This window comes from Gobius niger (genome assembly GCF_951799975.1).
Source record: "Gobius niger genome assembly, chromosome: 14".
Taxonomy (NCBI): domain Eukaryota; kingdom Metazoa; phylum Chordata; class Actinopteri; order Gobiiformes; family Gobiidae; genus Gobius; species Gobius niger.
Window position 1 is genome coordinate 21,178,448 of NC_136865.1, and position 24,700 is coordinate 21,203,147.

Here is a 24,700-nt window from a genome sequence, read left to right on the forward strand (position 1 = left end):
TCTTTGTTTTAAGAAGGCTGTATAAAAATAATAGACCTCCTAACCGCAAGCTGTTTTTGGTGCTTAAAGGAATACTTAGTTTATAGTTGTCTAACAGCATACTTAATACTGTATATTGGTTTGCACTTAAAGAAAAGAAAACCAATTTGTTGCCAAGTTCCGTCACTTGAGACTGACGTCTCAGTTTTTAAACCTGCAGACTGGACTGGAGCTGCTGCAGATACATGACCCGCAGATTCACGACCCGCAGATACACACCCACGCCTCGTTACTTTCTCTTTCATTACAAACAAAAATCCCTGTTGGAGGCTACAATTTGTGCTGCTAAGGTCTGTTTCGTGATCATACAGCCGCATTTACCGAGAACGGAGAAGCAAAACTTCTAGAAAAGAAAAAAAATTGAAAGAGCACGAGAATATGAGGAATTGTCAATGACACTGATATTGGTAAAATCTTATTCTTTTCAATGCCTATTGTCACAATATAATAGAAAGCAATGGCTCAATACAATGAAAACTTGAGGACAAAATGCTATTTATCATTGCAAATTATATCAGAATCCGATCTCGTCTCGTTCTTGTGAACCCAATCTCGCGTCTCGTCTCATGGGATTTGTGTCTCGGCCAACCCCTATGATTTTGGGACCTAATCCCAAAAGATAAAAAGATCCAATAAATTGAATTATTTGATGTTTTGTTCAGTTTTCTTTCAAATATTGTAAATGCTTCCTATTGGCCTCTTCTATTCAGTCAGGATTTTGACAAATTCTATTTATTCACACAACTTATTTGGGTAGATTTTGCTTCAGACTGTGGTCATTCCTGTTCAAATGGATGGCTAGCAAGCTTTCACCTGAAAGGATCTCCATTTCTGCCTTTTGTTTTGATGCAAATTTCCCCTTCAAAGTCTGTTTACTTGAATGCCTTCTTGGTTGTCCCCACGCGGCGCATCGACAAGCGAACACTTCTCCAAAACGCCTGATGGAAGCGGCGTGGCCTTGAGCGCTGCCTGTGATTTGCCGCAGCACCTGAGGCTGAAGTCGGGCCTCTCCACAAGTGGCAAGAGCTTAAACGGACGCTTTTATCTGCTGTATCTCTGCGCTGGGAGTGAGAGGACAGAGGTGAATGGAGAATGCTTGCCTTACAAATATGTGAAAGAAATGTATCTACATTGGTCTAATAGCGGTTCAAACTTTTTGGTGTTGATTTTTATGCCAAACTGCAGCATTTCTCTCAGAAAAGCCGAAGACTGGGTGGCATTTATATAGATTTGGTGTGAAAAAAATATAAATCGATGTCTGAGAAGAATGGTTGTACAGCTCTGCTCTCTGAGACCAGCTCTGCATTGATGTGGCCTGTTCTCTTTCTGGATTAGTATTGTTATCACATTCCTCCTACAAAACATACCTGACCTTTATAAACCTGCACTGCATCTGAGTCGGGCTAACTGTCGGCTGCCCATAGCCATCTTTTCGCCTTACAACAGACTGAACACTCCTTCCTTTCATCAGCAATGAAATCTAATAGCAAAAAGTCCTGAGAGGGAATCAGACATTACTGTAACAGGAGATAGGAAACTGGCAGCCTTTGGACTGTAATTTATAGGACATGCAATGGGATTTGAATGGCTTGAACTCTGCCTGTGGCTTGACTTGAACTCATCAATCGTGCAAATGGATTTTACTCAAATGTATCTCGATTCGTGCAATTGTAGTACTGTACCACAAAGGAGTATTTGCCAATGTTTTTTCCCCCCCGTTATGTTTGTTGTCCTTTGTTTTGCTTAGAAACGTTACCAGGGTCTTTCCTTGAGAATTGGCTTTGGCTACTGGTCAAATAGACAAAAGCATAAAACTTACTTGCCTACAGGTCGGAAGTCCCAATACACACTAATGGAATCACGAAGAAGAAGCTAACAGGCTAACGGGCAAAGCTAACTATGGGCTAGCGCCACTTAAACAGTATTTACAGCCAAGTTTAAGTGAAAAATTATTGTGTAATTGGATGTACACTATCCCTCTCTTCCTCCGTCTTTTCTTTGAGCTTAGTATTTACTCTCACGGACAATTAATGAGTAAAAAAACGCAACATGCTAGGACACCTGCAGTGGCGCTTATGGCCTCTAGTAACAAGGCCACTAGTTTATAATAGGTATAATATTGGCAAACTTAAAGGTTGTACCTGATATATTTCTTGGAAGAGGAGCAAAATTGGTTTTACGTTCCTTCAGTAAATTGTTACAGCACATTTATCTCATAATAAGGCGTTATTTTCTCGCTATTGAGCTAGCAGGCGAGTTGTTGTATGTATTATTGTGACAGTGACCATGAAAAGTGATCCTGAAAGTTGTGACATGTGCTTATAAATTCATTACTGTGAAGAAGTTTGAAATGTGATAGGAAAGTAAGAAATGTGTTTGGACAAAAATAACAATTAAACTTGACAATGAGAGCAAACAAAGTAAACAAAATAACATGTGTAGTGCCTTTAAAGTTCCTGTGCTCAATTGGTCTTTTTGTTAGACAGGGACAGAAGGGAGATGGGTTAAAATGTTCCTTTCATGCAGTTCGTATATAAAGGGTGCTAGAAAAAAAAACCTTCCTTTCTTCCTTCCGTCCTTCAATTTGATCATCTTCTATGCACTCAGATTCTATAGGATGTTTCTGTCTCATCTCTCCCAGAGACATAAATGTAACGTCCACACATCCACTGAGCAGCATCTGTAAAAACGCTCGAGGACATGCCGTTTACTGGATACATCTTGTACTGTGTGCTTCCTGTCGACGGACACTGCTCACGGTTAGTGCTGATGACTCACACAGCCCACTGCTCACTTGGACGGACTTGAGTGGATCCTTGAGGGGAGGCCTTGAAACCTCGTACTCCATACTGTAGCGATAAGCGACCTCTCCATCAGGGTCAATGGTAGCCTTTTGTACAATGGCTTTTAATGGAAAACACAGAGATTTCATGATTAAGTACAAGTTCAGGAATTTGCTGTGTTTCCGGAGAAGTTGGTTTATGGTATTTTTACTCAACAGATGTTTTGTCTGTATAATAAACCAATGTCATCTAATGATCTTAATGAAAACGAGGCCGGGTGATATGCCAAAGGGTCATTGAAATGATAAACCCTATAATTAAAAAGCCACGTCTTGATTAGTGAGATACCACGGTTGAGATTGCACATTTGCAGACTCTTTTTGCAAATGAAAAAGAGTGACATGAACTGGGGAAGGGATTGTGTGAGCTAGAAACGAGTTTGGACTGCGGCTAATGAATGAAGCCGCTGCTTTAAGTTCAAATGCCTCATTCATGGAGAGCACAGATAAACCGTACATTGGAGCCATTGCTTTAATTCATTCGGATCACCTCTGTGCAATGTGAGTGCTCTCCTCATTCATGCGGTGCATTAAACGACCATTTTTAGTCTTTGTCTCTGCTCCATTTGCCTCTGTTTCTTTGCTCCCCTCTCTCTCTCTGTCTCTTTTCTCTCTCTCCCTCAACCTCTCCTTCTCTCTCTGTCTCTCTCTCTCTCTCCTCCTTCTGTGGCCATTAACATCTTTGTCTTGTGGAAACACAGCATCAGAATAACGACTTGTTGCACTCATCCCCTGCCTCTTGAGGATTTAATAAAACTGGGACACATTGCTCTGTTGGACCACCGACTTTGAAATGATGTTGATTCAGCTATCAAAACAGTTGCTATCGTTTTCAGTCGAGAAATCCATTATTTATCCCGCTCTGCTCCAGTATATTGGTATTTGTACTTCACACAATTAATATTGATGTATGCTTTCAAATAGCTAAGACTACAACAAAGTGCTTAACTGTCAGCTATTCATTCTCTTGTGAATAAGGGAATCTTGGGTTTTGGGGGTGCTTGCTGGCAGAGTGGTTAGCTCTCCGAGGCAGGTATTTCTTTGCACTGACAAATGGGTATTTTGAAAAACAATTGCTACTACTTGCATCTAAATTGCCATCCTCTTATTGTTTGTTGTCGGATTACGCTTTGTTTTATGTATTGTATGGAGGCAGAAGTCAGGAGGGGGGCCTGTGGGAGGTGACACCGCCACATTAACAGAGCTGATGAATCCGAGCGTTCCCAGGCATCCAGCACAGATACGCACCAAGGACTGCGCAGCACCACTCGAGGGCTTAATTAGAAGGATGCTTGTGTACTGTCTGTTTTGAGGCATTAGTAAAAGTCTGGGTGTCCTGATAATGGAATTGGCTGGGAAATGCAATCGTTTGGGCCCGTGGCTCCGTGCTGCCGGCTCTGATAGCGCATGTCAACATCATTGTTTCTCCAGCCTCCCCGTCGAGACCCTATCGATGTCAGCGAAGGAAGACAGCTCTGCAGCCCCTGTCAGCTAACAAGACCCTCCACGCTCAAGTACAGCCACTCCTGTATTAGACCTGATACTTCTAATTAGCTGTGCCACTTCCCCTCACCACACCTCCCATTGTTTTTTTTTACAGTTTGCACAGGGTGACCCACGCTGCATTGTACTTGGAGACTGTGATCACCTTCAACTGCGGAAGTCAGGGTGCGAACATGGCAGTAATGTATTCTTGTGAGAAGGAAAGAGCTGTGATAGTGATAATTAACTCTGTGCATAACTTCAAATCATAACAATGCCGTCCAAGAAGTGACTTCCTGTTTCGATTCAGCATACCAGAATAAACGCACCATCTTGTTCATTAGTTCAGCAGTTTATTTGTTCAACTTTCTTTCTGCATAACTATTAACAGACAACACTTAAAATGTGTCTATTTAATTATATTCCTATAATGTTGCAAGTACCTGCTAAACTAATCAATGAAAGCTGTGTGCTTTTATTGTGGTGTGCTGGATCGAAACAGGAAGTCACTTCTTGGGCGGCGTTGTTTTGATTTGAAGTTATGCACAGAGTCAATTGAACAAATGTGAGACCACCACCAACCGCTCACTCACACACTGCGTTCACACAGGCGAGGTGGTGAATGGTCTTGCCCGAGGACACAACAACAGTCTGCATTTGGGCTGAGGGCTCTTATTTGAAACGCCTTTTGATGACCCGCTCTACCATCTGAGCCCCTGTTGCCCTAATGACCAAACTGGGTCAAAACAAAACTTTAAAAATACTTAATCAGGACTTAAACTGAACTTTAATTTTCAAATTACAGTGTTTTTTTGTTGTAGACTGTTTTAGCATGAATGTGTTTCTTACCTGGTTAAAGAAAGAGCGCTTTAAAAACACTAGGACGTCAGTACAGATCACACTTACAGTTGGCATCAGGAATCATAAATAACCACAACGTTGACCCTGAGCTTATCACAGGACCACTCTGCTATGTGACACCTGCATTAACTGTCTGCTAATATTACAGCTCTTTACACATCGCTCCTTGAATGGGTCGGTTCACGGCAGGTTAGTTAGACAGCCCAACCAAGCCAAACCCCTGGGCTTTCATTGGGGAATAAGTCGGGCTGTGGGATTCTTGCATTGGGCGAGGCAGGAATTCAATCAGTAGCACTATGGGGGCTAGGAAACCGGGCATCCGACGCTGCTATGCCTCAGTACTTTTCAATTTGGGGTTCGGCCTGCTCTGCCCTCGGTCTCTGGTGGGTCGTTAATGAAAGCGGCATTAGGCGTCCCCTGTCGTCCTTCCTCAAGGAGGGCTCAGAGCCATGCTGGATGCAAATATGCAGCCATTTCCACCCCACTTCACTCCGCCTACCTACTCGCCCCAGGGAATTGAGTTTGTGTTTTGGTGCAATGGGAATCCCAACACAGTTGCGCTCAACTAACTATCAGTAGGAGGCTGACAAAAGCTAGTCCGTAAGAGGACCTTACATTACGCAAAATTAAGCAGAGGTAAAATGTAGAGAGTAACCGTGTGGACATCAGATAAATTCATTATATTGTATGATCAAAGAAGGAATACGGAGATTTTGGTATTCCCAGATCTGCGGCACATTCCACATTTTATGCAGAAACATCTCATCAGTAACGTAACTGTCACAAAATATTGATAGAAAAACATGTCCATCTCCATGGAGATGAGCTGGTGATGTCCCAGCAAAGTTACAAGGTCAAAGGAGAGTTATTTGAGTTGATTATTCCATAAGTAAAATAAGCCACTTCTGCTAAAGCTAATTCAGTGTACATTATGTGCCATGAGAATTCCAACTATGTTTTGCTCACCTAACAATGGGCTATGCAGAGCAAAGGTTGTGGGAAAATCCCTTTCACATGTTGATTTCGCCTTTGTTATTGATATCTCCCTAATTGCTGTCTGAAAATAATCCTACCAAATGTAGTTTTCTCTAGCCTTGCAGCATCCTTAATGCTTTGCTGATGCTCTCCTCCCCCGGTGTGGTCCAAGACACACAGTTAGGCGGCTGAAATGTCTTTGGTTTTCTTCTTGTTGTGACATTTAACCTGAACACGCTCTGCCTCGGTCTCTCAGCCCTCAGCCTTTAGTGCCGATTTGAGAGTTCGTGCTTCTCTTGCTCTGACAAATGGGTTTTTAGTAGGCACTTTGGGGAAATCCCACAAGTAGCGGTGGAAGTTAATTTGCTGTCTCGCCGAGTTGTTTGCCAATGGTTTCCCCACTCAAGGTCAAATTCCAGAGCACAGGAGCGTGCACAATCTGTTTCTCAGGTGGTTTCTGAAAATGCTCTGTCACTCGGCCATTACAATGCACGGATCTTTCCTGACCTACTGTATGTCAAAGAGTGACACCCAGGGCAGTTTTCTGTTTCTGTCTCTGGCTTTTGGAGTCAAATCATCACACAAAATCATCATGTCAAGAAGATTCCTGGACAATGTGGATCCTTTCCTAAGTATGAAATCTGGTAACAGTTGGGGAGGAGGGGCGTATGGCAAAGTATGGCAACTCCTATTGTGTATTTCAGCCCAAATCCACAGTTTCGCATGGCATTCTCACCCTGCATGCTCCTCTTCTTTCTCATTGTGCCTCTGTGAATTGTCTCTCTATCCGTGGTGTCAGTACCTTTTGGCATTTTGACAGATTAACACATGCTCAACAACATCCGGCTGTTTTTGGATCCCACTTTAGGGGCTCTTCACTTGACTTTGTTATCTATATCGCATCACCTCTCTTAGCCCGTAGCTCCATTTCAATACCTCAGCTGTCAGAAGAAATCATAGTCCTCTCCCTCGCTGCCCGGGGAGAAGGGATGAGCTAAAAGCAGGCCCGGGTTTGCGATGCGGTCTGTTTTGGATGGGAGAGTCCGGATCTCGGGAGGATTTAGAGCCAAAACCCTGCTCTGCAATATTTATGGTGGCTGCTCGCATGGCCTTGTACATGCTTTGCACACATTTATTCCATGTGTATGCAAAGAGCAATTTAAATTCTCCCCGGCAGCATGCAGCCTCACTTCTTCATGCTATGACAGGCTGTGTAAACCAGGGTGTTGTACATACTGTATAACGTCAGGCTCAAAATATGTGCTAGAAAAATGATGGGTTGGGTTCGTAAAGGAATCCACAAAACATAGACCAAACATGATTTAATTTAGGCACATCCAGTTTACAAAGCCATATCCCTATGCTGTGTAAATTGTGAATAAAAACATAATGCACAGGTTGGAGAAACTCAAATAAAGGTCTAAATACTCAAAGTTTGACTGCTGACTTCCAACAGTTGAACACAAAAGGCTTTGAACACAATCACTCCCAAGGGCAAGAGCTCCCATCTTTGTAGTTTTTACAGTAAACTCTCTGCCATTTATATCACACAATTAACCTAGTATTGGTGCTGAGTGTTGATTTTGTTATTAGATCATTTTGACATCAGCAAATATCAGATTGTTCATGTATTTGGGATGCATTGTGTTGGGTTTGTCTTTATTTGGATGCCATTTTAAAGGGACTAGACCCAGTTTAAACATGCTACAGTTATGTATTTTTTGCCATTTTATTTTATTTTATATACGGTCTACTTGCTCTAGCTATTTCCTAATGTGTAGAATGAGCCCAGACCTGTTCACCACAACTGCCTCTAAAATCCTGCACAAAAAGTTGTTAATTCGGGTCTGAAGTGCCGTCACGCACAAACTTAATATAGAAACTGCAGTTACGCGTAAGACCAGAGGTGGCAGTAGCTAGTAAAAAAACTTCCATCTAGTCCCCTTTAAGGACTTAACAGTTTCAAAATGACAATTCTACTTACATTACATTTTTTTGAAATGTATATATTACTGAAATTACACCTATTCACTTTTTCGTGTAGGGGTGGTGAGATAACTTGTATCACAACTTCCTCAAAGCCTTGTTCGATTTGATTTTATCCCCATACTGAGTGAGTGACAATGAGTGGGTGTGGGAAGTGTCCTTGAGCTATAAACTGGAGTAGCAATGAATCAGAATATGACAATATTACCGACAGATCGTACCAGGGATCAGATCATGATTCCTTCATCATATTGCCCAGCCCTTTTTTAGTGGCCCAACATTTTTTGTATTTTGGGTATTTTGAGGAATAGGGTCTATATAATCCATGCTAGTCTCTCACCTATGAAAACCACTGAACATAAAACCATTTAATTTCAGATCCCACTGATGGAGGAGCCCCCGTGTTGATTCAGAAGCGTCTTGTGTTTTCCTGACAGAATTACAGAGTCCCACATGAGCATAAATCTGAAGTTTTGCGCGTGGACTCGGTTTTCCTCGGCGTGCACTCTCTGCTGGCTGCTGATTTACGGTTGGTTTAGCCATTTGCTGAGCGCTGGTGAAAACCCTGGTGTGCACCAAATCATAGCGCCCACAGAAACGATGACGGGGCCAGAAAGTGATGTTCATTAGTCCGCAAGTCATTTCTTATCCACTGTTTTGTTTACTGTGGCTGTCACTTGTCCTCTACATGATGACTGAATCGTGTCTGATCAGAGTAAGCGTCTGTATTTTCTGGAGTTTTATTTGTAAAAGAAACTGCTGTCTCCGCCATCTTACCCTTGTTTGCTGTTTCTATTCAATCACTCATATTTGAGGTAAAATGTCTGTGCCTTTTATTTGTGAATATAACTGCAATCTAATACTAAAGCCTGCAAGACATGAGTTTGCAAACAGAGATAACAGAACTACTGGTAGTATATGCGGGCTAGTATCAGGTGCAGCCCTTTATTATAAACTGAGTGAGTCCAACACACTTTTATCACATGGGCTTTTTTCACTTTGCATTCTTTGACGTTTTGCTCGCATCTAGTTGGGCAGTGGTTCCCCATACTGACAGTTACCTTACGTTGAGCAGAATGCATGTAATAGTTAGGAGTATACAGTGCCTGACCAAAAAAGTGAAAATAAATTGGGATAAAATAACCTAATGTTAACAGGCTAAACCCACTTAAACCCTATATACAATATTGTATCTTGAAAAGTACATGGAGGGGGGGTTACATAGATATAAAGCATGTTAACAGCGATAGAACTTATTTCTAGTGCTGAAACATGATTACAGCTGTTTACCCACTGGGCCGCGCAGCAGTGTCTCAGAGCTTCCCACCTCCAGACTAATGCACTACAGTGACATTTGGCTCCTCTGTTCTGTTATGTAGAGCCTTTTATACACCCACCTCTACAGCTCCGCTCTCCTGTTTCTCCCGGTCCGCCTTGTTCCTGTTTCTTGTTGTTCCTCTGTATATATGCCTCTACAGCAAGTTTATACTTCAAATGTTGGATGTTTTAAATTGCCTGAGGTATAGAGCCGTGAATGCAGCCATTAAAGCAACACCTACACTTTTCAAAAATAGCCACATAATCTGACCATTAGGTGAGCTGAGCTGTCTGGGCAGGCTATAGCAAATGTGCTCTAGCGTCAATAATTTAGACTAACATGCTCCAACTGGCTACAGGTCTGGCTATTTCCACAACAGATGCAGAACCAAAGCCATCATTATTCTATGGATATCACACATATAGGCAGTGTTGGGAATAACAGCGTTATTATAACGGCGCTTGTAACTCCGTTAGATTTCCTAGTAACAAGTAATCTAATTAATAACTGTTTCTTCCGTGAGAAGTGCGTTCCAGTTTCTGTCTAAGTAACGGAGGTAATGATTTATTAAGGCTCGCAGAAAAGCTGCGTCCCTACGATCCTGCTGTCGGAAGTGAGATGCTGATTGGCAGAAAGAGTGTATGACAGCACAAGGGACCAATCAGAGGAGGTGATTTGCGAAAAGTCTGTCCGACACGTTGGTTGGTTGGTTGGTTGAAGCACCACGCGGTCTGTTGTTGTCTTTCCTTAAACTGGACACTGACACACTAGCTGACACGGATATATTTCATCATTTGACAACTTGTTTGGATGGATCTAAAGCTGGTGACGACAGCAGGGAGGTGCAGGAGCTGCTGCACGTTTGTGGAGTTTATAGGTCCGCAGTGATGTGGGTAAGTCACCGCACTGAGCGCAGATGTTTATTTACTTTGGGGTTCATCTATCGTAGTTTACACATGGCGACAGACGCTGACATTAACCTGAATATGACCTGATATAATTGTGCGTTTAGTAAATGTGTTGCTTGCCCATCGGCTTAAAGTCATCAGATCAGCTGTTTTACTGCAGTGCGTTCACTCACTCACAGCTACAGCCTTCTGCGTTTGCTGTTTGTGTCGGTGGTCGATCTCTGGGTCAAAGACAGAAAGTTAATGCTGCTTCTGAAGCTTTAGTGATTAAACTCAATAATTACTTTGTCCAGTAATGAGTTACTTAGATCATACTGTCCCTCAGTTACCAAAGCAGTTACTTTTGCAGAGAAGTAACTGAAAATGTAATTAGTTATAGTTATCAAAGGAATTTTCCCAACACTGCATAGAAATTAGGGTCTTTAAAATATGGGTTTACTTTTTATAATTCAAGGAGATCTCTTTATGAAAAGGTATGCTATTTGGAAGGAAGGAATCGAATTAAGATGACTAGAAATGTGCATTATTGGTTTAGGCCAATTACAAAAAAACATTGCAATAAAGTGTTGGACTTTTAATGTTTTGTCAAGAATCTGTTAATAAGCAGATTTAGGGTAGGGTAAATGCAAATGCTTATTTTACTAAACAATAGAGTTTGTGAACAAGTTGAGAGTATAGCTTATTAGAATCTAAGTTAAACTCCTCCCACTGGACTGGTATATTTTCGGCCTGCTGCTAAAAGAAGATCAATAGTCGTTCAGAAGCTTCTTGGCAGATGACAGTGTAAGAACTGTTGTCTGCAATGGACATCTCCTGTACGACTGAGAGCTTACAATAACAAACTTGACCGTAGTGCTTTCATTGTATTAAATTATATTAAAGTATAGGTCAAACGCGGAGGTCAACTCTTCCTCTGGGGACACTAAAATAAAACCCTAAACAAACGGGTTACTCTAAAAATGTAGTAGATGGGTTGAGTGTGAGATTTTCATGTGGATTGCAGCAATAAATGTGTAGACAATTTTAATTTGCCATATCTGGATCCAGTTGTAGACTCAGCGAAGGCTGGGACAGTGCAGTGTTAGCAGCGTTTCTGTCAGTGACACTTCTGTCCGATGAGGCCCCGAGACGTGAGAAAACAGAGACAAAGTTTAGGCACAGCCTTGAGGAGACGTACTGTCCTCCACGGCTGCCTATCAGCGGCTGTGCAAGTCTCCCACTCAGAGAAAACAGGAAGTGCATGTCAGACAATTGGACAGATTGAGAAGACTTCGGTTTTGTAACCCTCTGAACTTCCAATGGGGCAAGAGAGTAAATGGGACCTTGACTTGCCTTGCCCTTGAAGTGCGTTCCTCCAGGTGTTTCTGTGATAGCTCTGAGGATGACGTGGGGCCCAGATGCACCCACTCCTGCTATTTCTAAACTGCACCGGTCTCACCCCCGCCGCCCCGGGTCCCCCTCAGAGAGCACATCTGTCAGGCGTCAGAGCACCCACTGAGTGATGACACCGTGAAGAGCAGGGGCAATACGGTGAGCACTAAAGTCATTATAGATTGGAGAGAGTTCAAATTGATATAACGCCCACAGGTAAAAACAAAAACAGTGGCTGTACATAGAGCTAGGGCAAAATGCTCCAAAACTAAGCATTATTTCTTCCTCATATCATAATTTTTATTTACATTCTATTCATTAAAACCAAATAAATATGTTGAATGTAGATCTGTCTTATGAAAAAAGCACCATGCTGATAAGTGCAATTGGCCAAAAAAGAAAAGAGAAAAAACAAACGCATGACACATCTTAATGTCATAGAAGACTAAATTTGGTTTGATATACACGGTTATATCCTCCACTCCCCACTCTTCGGCGTGTTGTGTCCTCACACGTCCCGGTGGAGTCTGGAAATGAAGAATTAAGAGAAGCGCGTCTGAAAACAAACCTGCTGGAAGAACACAGCAGTGGCCCAATAACAACACTTCTTGATAAAAGTCTATTTTCACCGCACACTGTCTCCACATGGTGTTATCATTTTTGTTTCAATTCAATAAAGATCCCTCTATGTTGTGCGCACATAACAAAAAAAAAAAAAAAAAAAAAGTGTATAGTATTTTTGTGCAAGTTCCCCATAAGAATCCACCCACTCAAATGACTTGGCTGCTTCAGAACATGATTAAACTCCACTTTTTAAGTTTTGCCAGCACAATTACTGCTTGGACAAAGTAGACAAGGCTCTTCTTTAAACCAACTTAAATACTGCTTTTCTAAACTCCATGCTCAAGAGATTCGTCCTTCGTCAGTCACAGGAAACCAATGGCAGAGGGTGATAATACACCACTGGCCTCTTAGCCTGTGGTGTCGCGTCCCCACACACAAGAAACACATCGCATGCTTTGCTTTTGAATACAAGGATATTGTTCTTTTCATCTGTGCTCAACGATAAAGAAATGAAGTACTTCTAATGAAAAATAATGATGGCCTCGGTGAATCTTTTATGTTCCGCAATGATTCTTCTCATTCAGCCCTATAATGCTGCGATACCCGTGTGCCCTTACAAAACAGTTTAGTTAAGAAATGGAAAAAAAGCTTTGTGGCACGCCGTTTTATAAAGACATTCCTGCCGTTCTCCACATTGTTGAGGAACATCATGGAACAGCGACTTGGCATCGGGACAAAGTCCAAGCACATAATGATTTCTTTGGCTTGTGCCTTCGTTAGAGAGAGAGAACGGTCCATCTGGAATTCAGAGGCGAGAGGATAGAGTCGCCGGGAGTTGACTCCAAATTCCAGGTCCTACAACTGATGCAATTGTTTTATTCTTTGCGGAACACAAACATACAGACTGTATCGTTTTTTGGCAATGACATGACATAGGCTCAATCCGTCGCCATATTGACATTGCAAGCTAAAGAAATGCCACACTATTATGGAAAATATTATTTGTGCTACATTGAAACTTTCTCACTCTCTTCCATCAGCTGGTACAACAGGGATTACTCCACCCACAGATCATACTGGCCTAAATGCAGCAACATCTAGAGACGTGAAAATAGCTTTAATCTACTTCAAACACTTACGAATTATTGGCAGCTTTGATTAGCCTATGGTCTCACATAATGTACTATAAATATTCTTCTAGCAGCTGAATAATACTGTAGTATGTAAGGGTATGAAAACGTATAATATAGGATTGTTGTGCTGACCAAAAGTATTTAGGTTTTTAGGTTACTATGAGTGTTTGAGTTGGGTTTTTAACATTCTGTGCTCATTATAAGTCCGTGCTAAAGCCATCAGCACCAGGTCAGCATGGCACCCACCATGCTACTACCCTGTGTTACCATGGGTTACCCGTAGACATCGACATATGGTACATACCCTGGCATTAACTGAATGACACTTCTAATGTTGTAAAGAGAGGAAATAGGAAGTTTTGCCTTCAAATTAAATGTCATCCCTTGGCCGTGGCACTAGCTTCATAACTGACCAGTAAGAGTAACACATTTTCATCTGTAGTAGAAGCAGTAGTAGCAAATTTGATAACACTTTACAGCTTATTATAATAATACAGCTAAGTAATTGTAATTACATGGAAACCAGACACTCTAAATGTATGTCATGGTGAAATGTTGAATCCTATCCCTAATTATGCTAAAAGAGAATGGATGCAAGTTGGTAATTTTTATACTCACTACTAGGGCTGGGTACCGTTAAACGGTACCTACTTGGTACCGACCGAAAAGCTCCAGTAGGGGGCGGCATCGAAAACCTTTTTTTTTTCGGTGCTAATTTTCTGTACTTTTTCTCTCCAAACGTCAATAAATGATCCGCAGTGAGTCTAAAAAAGCCTGAAGTCATGAGCAGCTTCAGCACAAATGCAGAAGCGAAGCAAAGCTGTAACTCTAACACTTCAGTGATTATCAGAGATGGCAGAGCCGCGGTCTGAGCCAGGACTAAACCAGGACTTACAGTAAACTGGTTAAAGAACCAGGACTAAACCAGGACTGAATCAGAATCTAGAGCTCTTAGACAAATAGAAAAGCAGTGACAACACGGTATGACAACGAGAAACACATTGGCTTTACCTTTAGCGAAAGCCCCGCAGAAGTTACGCACTGTTGTTTACAACTCCATGCTGCACCAAATGGCTGCACCGGAGCATTTGGGATCAAAGATTGTTTTTTGGAAAAGGTGAGCGCTCACTCTGCATTAGCCATTTTTGGAACAGTTGTGGTGCATTTTCAGTGACAGAGTGAGCGCTCGAACTATGTAACAGATCTTTGACGTGTGAGGAGCTTTCACTGTAAACAGTGTGTTTAGAAAAGATTAGCTAAAAGAAAACGGTGCCTGATGTGGATCTAGTCTGTTCCTTCAGCTCAGAAGGTGAAAAAATTTCCTTTCTATCTTTTTATCACGGCTTTAGTGGGAATTCTGCTCAAAAAATGAAGTTACAGGTGACGCTGCTGCGGCCTGTTTTCTGATGTGCTGTGTTTGTGCCGCTGTGCTCTTTGTTCTCCTGAACGATACTTTTTATACACATTATTTTAACTCAATTAAAATAACATAGGTATCGAAAAAAGTACCGTTAAGGCACCGGTACCGAAAAGCAGGTATCGTTAAAGTAGTGGTATCGGAAAAAAACGAACGGTACCCAGCCCTACTCACTACTGCCATCTCAGGTCTTGCGTGTAACTGCAGGTTCTGTATTAAGCTCATGGATGACACTTTGGACCCGAATGAACACCTTTTTGAGTGACAGTGCAGGATTTTAGAGGCAGTTGTGGTGAATAGGTCTGATCTCATTCTACACATTAGGACATGGCTGGAACATGTAGGGGGAGGAACATACTTAGTTTTAACTTTTTTAAACTCCGTAGTCCCATTAAAGAAAATACCAGGAAGCATGGCTAGTGTCTTCTTGGTGGTATGGAAACCCATGGCTGCACAATACCCTGAAATATCATGCTATCCCCTTCCCATTGCAAAAAATATGTTTTACCGTCTCTTTGCGGTAACTTAAGAGCCACCTAAGTTTTTAGAAGTAAGCAGACTCATGATATAGTTTATCTAAAAATGTTTCTTAAAAAAATCAAAGTGGCATAGATTTTAGTGATTGAAACAGTAATGGTCCTAGCTACTTTCCCACGCCCACGGGCTCTCTGACGCGGACCAAGTGAACAGTTATGGAGGATGCAATTAAAGCCCTAAAAGCTCTAATGCGAGTTTGTGGATGCAGTGCTTGAACTCGTGTGCAGCCAGTAATTAATTAAGTTAATTAAGTGCTGCTCTCGTGTGCCTGCCCTCTGGTGATAGAGCAGAGAGCCAGTGTTTGTTCTTAGACTCTTGGTGCTTCAGGAGTTGGTTTTTTGCCCCATGAGGTTCTGGACAGCATTCTGTGAAAAAGTGAAAAGAAAACTAAAACTTTAGAAGACATGGTGTTTGTGCCTAGCAGATCTGCAGCATTGATTCAAGCCATTTCAAGTAGCTTTTTAATAAATTAGCATTAGGCGAAATCACGACTTCCTCATGTTCTTAAACAAAGGAATACAACAGGGATTGACTAATGATAGCTTTTAGTTGATAGACAATGCAATGCACATTATATGAACTAAAATGAAGGCTAAGATACAGGCTATTGAATAAGAAACTTATCAAACAAACTGACTTTTTATTCAAGGCCAGCACCATTTTAATAGTAAAATAATACCAAATATTTTATAATGCAAAGACTTGTTTTCATCCTCTATAGGCATAAAGCAAAAATAATTGTAGGTCTCATTTAGTCAAATGGGGCCAACAAAATATCGGATACTGTGTCTGAATTGTGCGATTATCAGACCAACATATACTGTCATGAGATCGATATATATGGTTCTCTCTTGTCTATGGTTCACCTAACCATAAATAAAACAAGTAGTAAAGCTTCACTTGTTTTTGTCCATTATTGTTTTATGCTCTTCCTTCCTCGCCTTTCTTTTTATTGATGACGGGAAGCACTTGTTCAGCACTTGCTGTTGGGCTGTATAAATAAAATCTGGTTGACTGATTTGATAGCACTATTTCTCCAAACCAAAGTCTCCCTTAGTAAAACTTTTTTAATGGAGGAAGTGCTGACTGCATTTGCATTTATTTGGCATGACAAATTTCAATACATTTCAGAACAACATTCCAAGCATAAATTGGGACAAAACCCAGACTAAAAATTTTACAGCTAGCAGCAGGAGTAAACTGCATTTTCTGTGAAACAAGACTAGTCTAAAAGAGGGTATAGATGGACTAAACCAGAACTTGATTTGAATAAAACTGTTAACTTGTTCTGACCTAGTGCTCATCTCGTGGGTATTCTCATCCTACCCCTCTACTGGCCCCTGAATATCTCTGCTGCCTCCCAAAGGACAGAGATGCAGATTCTGGGCTGTACATCCTCCTCACAGCAGCAGCCCAGGACTCACAGTTCACCAGAGCATAAACATGTGTCAGGCCAAGGCAAATATTGGCAAAAAGGATCATTCTGAGCATTTGTGGGGAACACAGGGCTCCCCAAGAAGAAGACAACTTATTTTATTATAAGTCTGTCAGGGAATCAAATGAAGCCACAAACACTCTTGTCCACGGTGTGTCACACTGAGATAAGCTAATTCACGCATCGTTTTGTTTTTTAACTTTAGAAGCAGAGGCCGACCGATATGGGTTTTGTAAGGCTGATGCCGATGTTTTGGGATTTTAATTGGCTGATGCTGATATGCACGGCCAATATTTTTGACCGATATTTTTCGCCATTTTCTTTTTATTTCTTGTCTAGAATCCTAAACTGTAAAATGTTTTCTTTGAGTGAAAAAGTGAATGGTCCTCTTTTCCCCAGTGTGTGACATCAATATGTACAGTCTTCATTTTTTCTTGCAAAAGAAATGTGACCATTTATCAGTTATATCAATTGATAAAATAATGTAAAAAGGGGGGGATGACAGGCTTTAGGTTGCATAAAGTGATCTGATGATAATATGTTAGATCAGTTATTTCATAAACTAAATACAAACACTTGGCCACTGCAGCAGTGGTTTTAGTTTCTTTCTTTACGTGATCCAATCATAGTTTCTGTCCCAGTCTTGCTTAGTTGATGTTAGCACTAGCATCCTGCTGCTAGATTTAGCACACTGATGCTAGCCACAGCATTTTGTGGCGGAGATTAAAACTAACTTGATTGAATTCTCCAGGTTCTGAGCTTCAAAATGAGCTGAAGCATGTCCATATTCACTGGGGTTTACAAAAACAAAGTCTGTATCACTTTCGGGTCCAGAGATATCAGCGTTTATCAGTGTGAGATCGGTCGATGGCCGTTATCGAACAATTCCCAAAGATCGTCTCGATCTATCGGTCGGCCTCTATTTAGAACCCTATGATTTAGTTTTCTATTTTTTTGTGCATTATAAATACTGCCTAATGAACATTTAGGCAATTTTATTCAAAACCAACTTATGTATGTCGTACTTGCACCGAACCGTGGGTCCAGCACCATAAACCAATTTTAAATGTTCATGAGTCTGACGACAGAGGGGAAAAAGCTACTCTTGTGGCAGGAGATGCTGATCTGGATAGACTGTAGCCCCTTGGGACAATTTCCCATCTGCTGCATCACTTTCGACTATTTGACATTTGAACATTACATTTTCTTGTCTATTTAACTGTTTAATCAAATCAGCTGAAAAACCCCGTGAGGCATCTATTGTTCTGGCATTGGGCTAAACAAAAAACTATTGATTGGGTTGATCATGCTGACTTCAGACAGAGCATATTATAGAAGCCAAGCAAGCAGGGTTATGTTACTAGTTATAAGTTAGGGTTGTCAGCTCAAATGAATGTTCTACACTCAGTAGTATATGAGTCTCCAGCTTGTATTGAGGGCTGTCAAATAGCCCTTGTATCATGTCGTATAACCTCCGTCCTGGTAGTCTTGGTTACCACCTGCTCTTCTCCGTGTGCTAAAATAGAGATGTGTTTTCCTGTTTGTACTAGTGGAGAGGGCAAACAGAGGCAACAGAAGACACTTCAGAACTAGACCAAGCCAAACCTCTGATCCCAGTTTTGGTGAGTGCCCACAGGGGTGAATTTGGACTTCTGGAGAACAGTGGGAGACCTCTCAGACGTCCAGCATGCAAAAATCCACACAAACTCGGTTGCCTTGGCTACGCTTCTGCTCGTGTGGATGGGAATTTCGGAGACGAGGGTCGATGAACAGCGAGAGTGTCACTGGGCTTTTTAGGTGAAGCTTGAAAATGTCCCACCGCGCTTGCCGTTCTCCCATCTGCTGTGTTGTGTACGTGTAATAGCTGTGAGGGGATGAGGGTTGGCAAAGGGGAACAACTGGTACAGAAGAGGCCATTTCACGCAAGGCGGCTTCCAGGAAGTCAGTGATCAGAGATGCCAGAGGAGGCCGGCATGTCTTTCATAGGCGGCCAAACAGAGCAACAAGCCATAGAGGGCCCTCCACAAGACAATATCGCTCTGACTAATGCCATCTGGAATCTAGGTTTCTCACTACACTGTAGATATTCATGACAGCCTTTCAGCTCTTTATACCACTTTCAGACAGTTTTAGACGTATTTATGTCTAAAACTGGCCAAGCTTATAAGAGAGGTGCCCGAGGATATGTGTATTTTACTCTGCACTAGATTTGGATGGGGTTGGATGGGTTTGTCTTTCACAACTACTTAACACAACTACTTTACACACCTTATTCTTGGTAATTTTAGTTTTGTTTCATAACTTCACATAATATCCCTAGTATAAAATGTAGTTACAGTATATGTAGTTCAATGTAACGCCAGCAGAGCACTTTTTCACTTTGTTGATCTGCTATGTACAAACTGCATCGCCTTGGGGTGTTTGGTCCAGCAGGGGTTTTTACGGCCAGTGTTATTTAAGTGTTTTGGAGTCCTTTAATACTATAGCAATCCAATGTTGAAAATGGACCCAGCTCCCCTCCGCAGCGCAGCTTGTTTCTGTTCTATTGTGTTATGGATTTGATGGTGGGAACACTTCCTGGAAACCAAGGAAATGTCCGATATAAGCACATTATTCCTCGCAGAGAAGCACACAGGGAGACTTCATCATAGTTATGGGGTCACACAGTGTTCACACAGGAAGATTGTTCTAGCAAATAAGTGGACTTCTTTTTTTTCTCAAGCAGTCATAAAAAGGATAAAGGATTATTGTATAGCTGGCCAATATACCTTTTTTAATATCAAATAAAACTTATCTTTTTTCTTTTTATTGCATGCACTTCACAGAACTCTATCTTGCTTGCTTTTTGTTTGTTTGTTTTTGTTTTGTTGTTTAGATTGTGGAGGAAAAAATAGCTAAAGCTGCGCTTACTTTCTTTTGCACAAACATCAAAACAGCTTTGTTTGACTGGCATTAATAAATATTAATTAATTAGGCTAGGGTTAGCCTAAACCAAAAGCTATCACCCATGCGCCTACCAATCAGGACATCTGCTATCTAAATCCTTTCAATTTACTAAGTTTTAACTAGTATTGTATTTGCCATATCTTGTGATATGTGAGATGTTTCACTGTACTCTGTATAAGTCAAAGATATTAGCATCTCGGGGTGGGTCATATCGTCATCGCAATACAATTTTTTATATCGTTGTCATTTTTTATATCGTTGTCAGGTGCTTGAGCAGTTTATATCCTTCATTTCATTTTACTTTTTGAGTAGTTCATATTAAGTACTAATATATATTAAGGAATATATAAGGAAATTAGTATGCCTTTAAAGACTGAATCACTAAATTAATCTTCCCAATAGGCATAAACCTGGGATTTTGAAGTAACTTGTCCAGTGTCAATTATATTATCAAACATCTCGTTATCGTGATTTTTTTTTCTATTTCGTGATAGAGTTTAAGCCATATCGCCCTGCCCTATTAGCATCTACTTTTTAACTCTTCTTTTCTGTCGTGCTTAATTTTTCCAAGATCAGTAAGTTTCTAACTTGTACTGCTGAGATCATCACATACAAATCACGTAATGTCAATACAGTTAGTCAGAAACCATGGTCTCATAGTTCGAAACACCAAAGATCTTTGTGACCGGCCAATTTTGTGCAAAACATGAAAAGATTAACTTGATTAATCTTCTAATCTTGGCCAACCCAATCTTGGAAGGACATAGAAGTGAGTAAAGAGACAATGTGATTTACATCTATTACGAGATATTTCTTTCCTATTGTCTGCCTTTTTGTTCAATTCAGCAAATCAGCTACATCGCATGCACCTCCATAGACAAAAGCATACCCCTGCACACATCTGCTCGCCCCCCCTTCAGAGAACTAAAAACCCTGTGTAACTAGATCCGATCGACCCCCTTATAAAATAGAGAAATGTATAGCCACTATTTCAAGCTGCTGAAAGTTTGTGAAACGGATATGAGTTTGGGGGACCAACCATGCATTCCAGTAGAGAAACTTCAAGAAGTTAAAACACAGTCTATCCCCTCCCCATGCAAAGGGCCAAATATCTTGTCACTCATGGCCCATAGCGAAGCAGCTTTGCATAGCTTTCATCAAGCCTCCCCTATCCATAACGTATGTGCATTCAATTTATACTGCTCCCCAGAGACACAGAACACCTCCACTCACACACATTAGTTGGAATTCCTTCTCGTTGGCAGAATAAGTCTTGTTTATGCGGCTATAGTGGCTGGAGGCAGCACTTAAACTCTATGAACTGGTGAATGGTTGTGCTTAAGTAGTGGCTCTGGTCATGCTGGTTAATGTAGCGTAATTGGCATCGTTCCCTTTCTCTCTGGCAGTGGCTGGATAACATGTCTATATAACATTTAATAGCTTGTACGACTGCGGAATAGTGGATTGTACATTTGTCTGTTCAGTATTCCGCCCACGCCTGGATTTTAACCCTGTTTAAGGTCAGTGCAAAATACAGAGGCGTAATGTGATTGACAAGATCAATTATACATGATTTAATATGGAAGATAAATGACTGAACAAGGCTGAACGTAAACAATTTAAAACAAATGGAGTGGTTTCTGTTGGGTCTATGTCTGAGTAAGACACTTCTTCCACTTTGCCCGCTCCAGTCATGGTTGTGCTTGTGACAAGAAGAACAACAACACCTAAGGCATAGACATAGAAATGTGCCCATAAATATGAATTTAGATGTGAGGTATACTACTGTATATGAATACAAAGTTCTTAGCTGTGATATCGCTGACCCATTGCATCTTTTCATTTTATTTATTTATTTATCAGGGACGATACAATCAACATAGTTACAATTAATATTTGCAGCTGATGCGATGCATGAAGAGCTTGTAGCTAGTGCTAATTCGCAGCTCATCTCTTTTCTAATCAGGATGGGTAAGACATCGCCACATAGTTAGCCAATGGTCAGAAGTTCTCTGAAGCCTGGCCTGAACCTTATAAACAATCAGAGACAAGCGCAGCTGTATCCCTTATCAAAACAAACATGGGAGCTTGTGTTACAAATCAGAATCACATAAGGGACTGAACAAAGTCCTATTGTTATTTATTGGATTGGTAAATTATCTCAATTTATCAATGACACAAACATTCACACACACATTGTCACATTCAGACACCACTGTATCCAGAACCCGCAAGACAGGCAGGTTGTGTCCTGCCCATTTAAGAAAAATAAAAACTTTTTGGAGCCGGACTTTTAAGCAGTGCAAACGAGGTCAAAGTCTTAATAGAAACGCTGTTTACCAAGTGTCTTCTGGAGTTGCTCTTGGCCACCAGGGGGCGGTATTACAGCAATGTCAGCTACCTGCCATGAGGACCAAAGAGAAGCGCTTTCCCCGCACATTGATCCTGCCCAAAGTCTCAATGACTGTATGCACTGGTATGAATGAATTGCAATACGTTTGGATAAGTGGTTTAATGCTCTACCACCTGATCCACCGCTCCTGGTTCTACTATTTGGACCGTCCCATGACCCGGTTTAAACTTATATTGTGTTAATGCATTTCTCCCCTTTCAAAGGAAATGGCCTCCTTCTGTTTCAGATTAGCACTCCAGACCCGAACCTGATGCTGGACTCTGAATGTGTTGGGCTGAACTTTGGCTTACTTTGTCCTCTCTGGGTCTAACGTATGATGGATAATCTGCCACTGGCAGGTTCTTCAAGCAGCTGTGGAGCGCTCTGACCCGAGTGAGAGCCCAGAACAGGCAGGCCTCAAGTAGTGCGTATGTTGAAAACTGGACAGCTGGGACTGATCAGGCTGGTATATAAAGTGTCACATTGATATTTCACATTATTGGCAAATGCTAATGTAAATATTTCAAGAATATAGTATTTCTGAGTTAAACTGCTAATGGAAAGCCTTATTCTTAAATAGTGTCTCAAATAGAAGCCCATTTTTAGTGCATGGTAAATGGTAAAGTGCTTTCTTACATTGGACTGGCCATTCGGTAGTGACCAATGTTTTCAAAATTTTAAAAATGTATGTTTTTTTTGACACTACAGTAGTATGTTCTCCTAAATAGTGTAATAATAACATTTATTTTAACCAGATCTGTTAGCATTTTATCTTTTTATATGCAAAATGTTGCAGTCCGCTATTAATATACCAAGAATATTTTCCACATTTTTTTGCCGTAAATGTGTGTACCAATTACAAATGTAGAAATGTGTGGTATCTCAATGTGTGTTAAAATTAAAGTATTAGAAATACTGTCTTTTTGCTTAATAGACGACATGTAACAGGTTCTAAACACAGTATGTTTCTTGCTCTGAGGCTGTGGTTTGAGTGTTTCATTCATAGAGGCGACACTGCATGTACTGTATATGTGTCCCAAGTCTCGTTAGCATGCCCCATACGTGCGTGTCCCACATCCCACTGTGCTCCAGTGGACATGACAAGCCCAGGTAGCTCATACGAGAACCCCATAGAGCCCCATAAGCCACACTGTCAGCAGACTCGGCCTCGGCATGTTCCCCGAACCTTGGCCATCTCCAATACATAACGCCAGGGAGAAAAGCCCGCTGCCAGCCTGTGTAATCCAAGCATCTTATCAAACCAATCAGCATTTCTTCTCAGCGGGAACACATCTCAAGCGTGACAGGCAGGGGTTTCACAACATCTGGGGCTCCCACAGAGAAAGAGAGAGTGGGAGGAAAAAGTATCTTGATGTTGTGGTATGAAGATTTTAGTACAACATTTTTTTTTGGTGGATTCAGGTCAGCGCGCGGGCAGCTAGTTGTCAGTGCTTGTCTCCCGTAGAGTGGAAGCTGTCTCGATTTGACGCTCTTGACCGCAACATTTGCCATCGCACGCATTTTTGTCTGTTTCCCACCAAACTCTAACCCCTCGTGCCCCTGCCTTTGTGTTTCAGCCCGGCGCGGCGGTCAAAGGCTTCCACAGCAGTAAAAGCGTGAACACAAGCTGGACCTCTGCCGCCCCGGTCTCATGGAGCAAGTCGGCACTCGCACGGACAAGTCTGCAGCATTACCTGTCACAGCAGCAGTCGGCACAAACACACTTCCCCTTCAGTACTGCACATTCAACCACAGTGAGTAAAATAACGTCTTTTAGATTGTTCAGGTACACTCTGAGTAACCAAGGGAGTAACAGATTGATGCTGCCTACAATGTATTCGAAAACATTACAGTGTGACTCAGTGGTTAGGACAGCAGAACATGTACAAAAAAGGACTCTTCCACCAATAATGCCTGCTACAATCAGAGGTAGAGTATCCAAAATATTGACTCAAGTAAGATTAGTGTTACTTAATTAATTAATAATTTCACTCAAGTAGAAGTAAAAAGTAGTGGCCCAAATAATTAGAAAAAAAAAATACTTGCATTTTTCTTTTTTCTTTTTTACTTGAGTAACTTTTTCAGTCATGACATAAATTATGAGAATCAAAACTTGAAATATAATTAAACTTGTAGTATTTTCAGAAAATTACCATAAAAACATACACATAAATTATAATGAAGAATTAAACGCAAAATACATATATTTTACACGCCAAAATGAAGATTTGTCATTTCAAGATTTACAGAGGCACGTTTTTTTCTCAAGTAAGAGTACAGATACTTAATTTCAATATTACTCAAGTAGAAGTAAAAAGTACAGTATGAACAAACTACTTGCAAAAGTACTGCTACTTCACAAACTTTTAAGTACATGAACTTGCGTAAATGAACTACCCACCTATGGTAACAATATGGATATGAATAAATACTGATGATTACCCATTTCACCAAACCAGAATGACTGGTTTAAATGCTTTCCTATCCTTCTATT

General features: G+C 41.1%; 1 long non-coding RNA gene across 1 annotated transcript in view; it reads left to right on the forward strand.

Annotated features, from left to right (window-relative positions):
• Nucleotides 1-23,954, forward strand: part of LOC306974000 — a 51,274-nt gene extending 27,320 nt beyond the window's left edge. Inside the window, exon 3 of the long non-coding RNA XR_013793595.1 lies at nt 23,784-23,954. This is a non-coding gene — a long non-coding RNA (uncharacterized lncRNA). The remainder of the gene's footprint in view (nt 1-23,783) is intronic.
• Nucleotides 23,955-24,700: the final 746 nt, after the last annotated feature.